Genomic DNA, 6911 nt, shown 5'->3' with positions numbered 1-6911 from the left:
GAGGCAGATGAAACTGATCTAAATATACACGTATTGGCTGTCATGCTACCACATTATGATGGCTTGAGCTTGTAAAGAATGCTGCTTAACAGTTCATTAGGTTATACTTTTGTTATTATTAGAGATTGTAAAGAAATAAGAGTTTGTTTATAGCATTGGATTTGACATGTATCTTAGGATTTTAGTTGTTTTAGTTAGCAAACCTCGCACGTATTCTTTCAATGTGTAAATATATGTAGGGAGGGATTCATTTGGTGCGGTTTGCATACATATTCAATTATATTGAATTTGATCAGCCAGATCTTACATTAACCTTACTGAAAGTTTTATAATAGGTGGCCTTGAGTAGTGTTGGTTTCTTTAACTTTTATTGTGCTTGAATGCATTTTTAATTGAAATCAGAAGTAATTAACTAGCCATTGATTCTCATGGTATACTAAAGTAGCATCTTTCTGGTTATAATGTAATGTTATGATCTGAGTCTTTTCTAGTTTCATGGAGAATACTATCATTTATTATTCATTTATAGAATGCTTTTCACAATAAATTTATTGATGTGGAAGAAATTGCTTGCTTTTGGGTGCATAATATAAATTACAAATGACTTAGACACTTAGCTATGCTTATTTCTTTCTGTTTTGCAGGTGCACCAGTGTCTGTAAGGTTTGATGGTGGTAGGGCTTGGAAAGGCGAGGTGTTATTTCACTTTGCAGGTGTACGCTGGTTTGTTCTTTACTATTTGGATATTCTGTTTTGATCTAAGGTTTGGCTATTTGATATTGATCAATATATTACAAAGATCACGTTCAATGCTTCTACACTTCGGGTTTTATTTCACTTTTATAAGTGATGATGCATTTCTCTCTCTCTTCAGGGTGTGATTGAGTGCCCTGTTCCTGACAAAGACATTAGAAGATTTGATGCAAATTTACGGTTGTTTCCTCCTTTTATTGATAACGATCTGTGCCCATTAACCATTAAAAACACAATTCTTTAGTCATGTTACTTGCGGAATACCGAATGGGCATGTGGAGTAGCTGTTTATACAGGCAAGTTTGTTTATTCTAGTTGTCAAGGCCATATTTTAATGCATACCTCTTTGTTCATGCATGCACATATTTTTTTTGTTTTGAAGCAATAAGAAAAGGGAAGTTCTCATAAATGGTAAATGACCTTATGCAGTATATGAAAAAAATTATGAATAAAGTATGAAAATTTGTACTTTAATCATGACATATGCTGGTGAAGTCGACAACTTTTATATTAATTATCAACATCAATATGCCAAGGGAAATATCTTAGTACCTCCCAAACTTGCTATTGTATCTTAAGAAATAATAATTGATAAAACTTGTATTTCTGATTAATGGGAATAACACAAATTTAAGTGAGTCATGCTTCTTCTTCTTCTTCTTCTTCTTCTTCTTCTCTCTCTCTTTCTCTATCTATCTATCTATCTATATATATATATATGTCTCTCTCTTTAAAGGCTGTCATGTGGTTGATGGCTTTAGTGCCTACAAATTTTGTACCTTCTCTGCAATCTGACCAATTTCAGTTATGGAAGTTTCCAGAGGATTGATGCACCCAGCTGTATTTTCTTTCCTTTTGGATTTTGGATTATGGATTTTGTGTCTATTTTTATATTTTTCTTTCCTTTTTTGTGATGCAAACCAAGTGTGTGTGAAAATGCCTCAATGGACTAAGATTGTGAAATTTAGTGAATGATTCTTCTATAGGCTAATGTAGTTGTTGCTTATTGTTCTCTAGGCCTTTTTTTTATTTCAGTTTTAAATTTGGAAGTATATATTATGGAATGACCTAAATAGTTGATTCTTTGAAGATGAATTTTTTAGATAATATTTTTAAACATTTTATTCCTAAAGATGATATGAATCTTAATTTTTATTTTGTTGCTCCTTAATGATAAATTGAGGCACCTAGCCATTATGAAGGAAAGTATATAGAATAATTTATTGGAGTATCTCCAAATGCAGCTCACGGATAGGGCTATGGACGAGGTTGGAGGGCTTGGGCTTGCAGAGGGTCATGGATGGCTCGGTCTCACGGAGAGGTGATGGGTCAAAACTTGAAAAACTTGAAAAGTAGGAAACCTCGCTGAACCCATTATTTTCATGTTGCTGGTATGTTCTATAAATTTCTGGCTGTCTTTTTCCTGTGATGTCTAAATAAACACAAGTGTGAAAAGTACAAAGTATATTTGATTAAATATTTGCACTCTAGTCATGTTGACTATTATATACGAAATGGGGAGTCTTATGCAGGATTAAATCAATACTTAGAGTTCTCAACTGTAACTTTAATGAAATTTATTTGGAAAAAAAAAAAGATGAATGTTTTAGCTGCTGGTATGTTCATTTTTTGCTAGCTAAAAAAATAATGTTATATCAGCTTAAAATGCAAACAGACTGTTAGATTAAGGACTAATATATATATATATATCAAAATTAAAAAAAAAGGACAAAACCTTGAACCTTAGAATGATCAGCAAATTTTATAAATTCTTTTTGGGTTTTCTTAGCAAGAAACTTTATTCTATGATCTCCTTGCATTACCTTTGATAGAGTCTCACCATTGTTTAATGTTATACTTTTTTAGACCAACATGGGAAGGTGGTCAGTACAATGGCGATGAAAAAATGTGACAGGATGCACTTCGATTGGCCATGGAATACGGGGCTGATTACATTGATGTTGAGCTCCAGGTTACTTCTTTTATGAAATCTACAACTTTAAAATGATTCTCATGTTGCATATTTTTCCTGTAAAAATGATCACATCATAGAAATATTTTCATTGGTGACTTAAAAAAAATACACGCACGCACATATGTTTATATAGATCCATATTGGTATCCATTTCTTCCTTCATGGATTTTATAATGCTCCCTGATGGTTGAAGGAACTGTCCAAGAATCCTTTACCTGATTTTTATGCGAGTCTTTGTGTCATTCACTTGTCAGTTACAAGTTTTAACTGCAGGTATAACATAATTTTTTGTTTCATATCTAAACAATACCCACAGTAGTAGGATTTACGGAAGCTTAGTTATCAAAAACAGACCAAAAAAAGTGGAGTATATTATTTTAATGTCTCTGAATACATACGGCTCATAGCAAGTGTTGTATTCACAAGATGTTTGGAAGTTATTTTGTGTACAGTTTTTATTAACCCGATTTCCACCACTATGGTACCATGATTGATTTTTGCCTGCTACCTCTGTGTGAAGGTTGCTCATGAATTCATTCAATCCATAGCTGGAAAGAAGCCTGAAAATTTTAAGATTGTTGTTTCTTCTCATAATTATCAAAATACCCCATCTATGGAGGATCTTGGTAATCTTGTTGCAAAAATACAAGCAACTGGAGCTGACATAGTGAAGTTTGGAACATCTGCCTTAGATATAACTGATGCGGCACATGTTTTCCAGATAACTGTGCATTCTCAGGTATCCCAAATTCAAGCTTCTCTCTAGTTTCTTGTTTCTGTAAATCCAGAAACATTTGTCAATATTGTGTGTTTATGACAGATGCTACGACTTTATAGCAATTTATGACTGCATTTTAATCATAAGTTACAGTTCCTCTGTACACTAGATGTGTGTATGACTAGTGCAAGAAGCATATATTCCAAATTAATACCTGTTAGCAGTTCTATACAAGTTATGAGTGGACATCGAGTCTGTTTTCTTCTTATTGAGGAATATCTTTATCCAATCAAGTTATTTGGTGGCTGGAACGTTAGCTAGTATGGTAATTTGGTTAGAAAACATAGCTTCCCTCAATCAATTGACCTTAGTTTATGTCTAAAAGTTTTGGATAGGAGTATATAATTTTAAAGTTTCCTCTCTTTTTCCATTTCTAGGAAATTTTCTGTTTAGTATTAATGCTGGCTTTTGTACCTCTTATTTTCATCTTCTTTATATGATGTGAACACATTAATTTACTAACTGGAAATTCAGGTTCCAATAATAGCACTGGTTATGAGCTTCTACATTTATACAATTTCAGACAGATAGGGCCCGACACAAAAGTGTTTGGTGTTATTGGAAAGCCAGTTGGCCAAAGCAAATCACCAATTTTGTATAATGAGGCCTTCAAGTCAGTTGGTTTTAATGGAGTTTATCTGCATTTGTTGGTAGATGACATTGCAAATTTTCTCCAAACTTACTTGTCTGCAGATTTTGCGGGATTCAGGTTCAGTTTTTTTCTTTTTAATATTAAAGTATTTTGTTAACAAAACTTGTTCTAACTCTCGTTAAACAAAGCCCATACTTCTGGAATTTTCGTATGACCACTGATAAGCATTGATATTATAAATATGTATATTTATATATAACTTGTGTTGTATGGGAGAGATGTATTTGAAAAAAAAATTTGTGTAGTTGGAAGTGAAATTTTGATGGCATGCTTGTATTAAAATTAATTCTGTCAAATACAGTGTCACCATTCCTCACAAGGAAGCTGCACTCACGTGCTGTGATGAGGTTGATCCAGTTGCCAAGGTAATTGGCAAATCATTCATGTTATGTGTTGTCTGACCGTATAATTTGTAGTATGACTAAATTTCTAATCTTTTATTGTTCAGTGTATTCTATTTTTATTTTCAAGATTTTCTCATATGTGAATGGTTTATCTCTTGATACCATACAAGTCAATAGGAGCTGTTAATTGCATTATAAGGAGACAAAGTGATGGGAAGTTATTGGGATTCAATCCTTCTCCTCGTCCGGGCGAAAAGGGATGATGATCGGTGCCGATCCAAGTAAGCAAACACAATCTCATCATTTGTTTATGAAAAATTATGTCCCTTAAAAATTGCAAAGGTAAACCTTCCAAATTTAGTTTTTCAAATAGATCCCGAAGTTGAGGTAATTCATTAGTTAAAACTTACCTTACGAGTGCTACTAGTTTATTTGCTTGTATGGGAGAGACAAACTCTGATCATGTTAGTGGTTTCTGGTCCAACAGGTGTAGACAATTTACAAACCGATGCCAGTGTAGAGAAAAATAAATAAGTAGACGAAATGAATAATGGTTTGCGCGTTTTCATACAGATAAAGGCATAAAATCTTGACATGTGATTGTTATTGTAGGTATGGAAAATACTGGAAATCGTACTGCGAGAAGGTTCGGTACAGGGTCATCCCCGGAATTTACTGAGAAAATGTTGCACAAGTGTTTGTTCTATGTTGAGAATGGCATGTATATTCAGCCTTTCCAAATTAAATGATGGCAGGCTGGTATCATGTTGTTGTTATTGTTGTTTTTGTAATGGTCAACTTTATGGATGTTGTATTTCTCTCATCTTCAATGACCAAAAACTTTTCTTGTTTAGGAAAATTACTATAAAGTTTTGTTTCTATTTTTCATTTTTGAAGTAAAAATTGTTCAAGATTATAAAACTTTATTATGTTATACTTTCAAACTTAAGTTAGAACTAAGATCTCATGAAGTAGACACATTTATGGTTTGAATTAGTTATTGTTTAATGTAATACTTATGGTTTATCAATCTATTGAGAATTACATTTTATGATTAATTTTGAATTTTTTTATCAAAATACAATAATGAAAATCTTTTAATTAAAAAAAAACCATATAAGTATACTTATCAAAATAAAATTTAAAATTTTATTACTATATGTTATGATTTAAAAGCATATTATAAGCGTAAAAAATCGTTATGGTTTATATAATATAACAAACTAAAAATGTTATCAAAATAATCAAATGTAACAGTTGAAAAGTGTTATGAAAAAAATACAAGATTAAACTTCAAATTTATAATCAAAAACTCTATCTAAATGTTATTATTTGAATATTATAGCACCTAAAAATGTGTTATTGAATAGTTTAAGATAACACCGAACATAACATTCAAAAAATGTTATAGAAAAGACTGGACTTTTAATAACATGGGCTACGTTAGCATTTTCAGAAGTGCTATCAATAGTCCCAGATAGCACTTTTTAAGTGTTATGAATACTGCTTTTTCTTGTAGTGATTGGTCTCCCTATCACAGCGTTGTACGCTGAAGGAAAATCAACTACTATAAAAGTAGTGAGTAATGTCCTGTTAGCAAGTGCAGTGCCTGCTGTGACTGGGAGTCTAATCGACCCTACTGGGGCGAGCCCTTCTTCAGAAAAACCATAAATGGTTTGGTTGCACGACTCCAGGTCCTTCGCGGACAACTTCATCCTTTCCAGCGAGAACTTATATAGGATGTTGACCAAACTTCCTGTATCGACCAACACCCTTTTCACAATCATGTTCACGATCTGTACGTCCACGACCAGCGGATCGAAGTGTGGGAATCGCACGTGCTGGGCATCGTCATCAGAGAAGGTGATCAGTTCCTCCTTTGTTCGAGCCTTTTTTGGTGCTCGATCCTCAACGCTCATCATCTCGATGTCCTGGTCGTGGTGTAGGGTTCGAGCATATCATTCCCTCACTTTCCCACTGTAACGTTCTGGATAGCCAAGACCGTTACACTGTGTGTTTGTAAAGGTGTAGGACTTTCTAATCAAGTCATTTAATAAAATTGTGTTACTAATCATAGGTGTGCTAGGGTTAAAAGAAGTTTTGGTCTCAAGAGATACATTTTATAAAATTAAACAGTTTTACATAAGGGATCCGAAAAAGGAAATAGTGTTTGAAAGTTGATTTACAAATTCTCAAAAATTATAGACAATCATTGGCCATACTAAGGCAAAATAAACATTCCCGGTCCTCTCGTCCCTGCTTTTCCCTCAACCGTGGCGGCTGAGCAGCCGGTCATGTACATTCAGCTCACAGAGCTCTCCAAATCAGGGCTGATCAAGTTTTCCCTTGCCTTTACCTGCACCATGCAGCACCCGTGAGCCAAGGCCCAACAAGAAAACACAATACACA

The 6911-nt window shown here is 33.6% G+C and overlaps 2 long non-coding RNA genes across 2 annotated transcripts; both read left to right on the top strand.

Moving 5' to 3' along the window:
* Positions 1-3930: 3930 nt before the first annotated feature.
* On the top strand, positions 3931-4753 carry LOC133784162 (uncharacterized). Its single transcript, XR_009871172.1, has 3 exons — positions 3931-4215; positions 4460-4523; positions 4673-4753. It is a non-coding gene; the product is annotated as an uncharacterized LOC133784162 (long non-coding RNA).
* On the top strand, positions 4746-5361 carry LOC133784161 (uncharacterized). Its single transcript, XR_009871171.1, has 2 exons — positions 4746-4783; positions 5115-5361. It is a non-coding gene; the product is annotated as an uncharacterized LOC133784161 (long non-coding RNA).
* Positions 5362-6911: the final 1550 nt, after the last annotated feature.

The sequence above is a fragment of the Humulus lupulus genome, chromosome 6, assembly GCF_963169125.1.
Source record: "Humulus lupulus chromosome 6, drHumLupu1.1, whole genome shotgun sequence".
Classification (NCBI taxonomy): Eukaryota; Viridiplantae; Streptophyta; class Magnoliopsida; order Rosales; family Cannabaceae; genus Humulus; species Humulus lupulus.
Note: the sequence above shows the minus strand (reverse complement) of the source record. Positions and strands in the feature narration are given on the sequence as shown.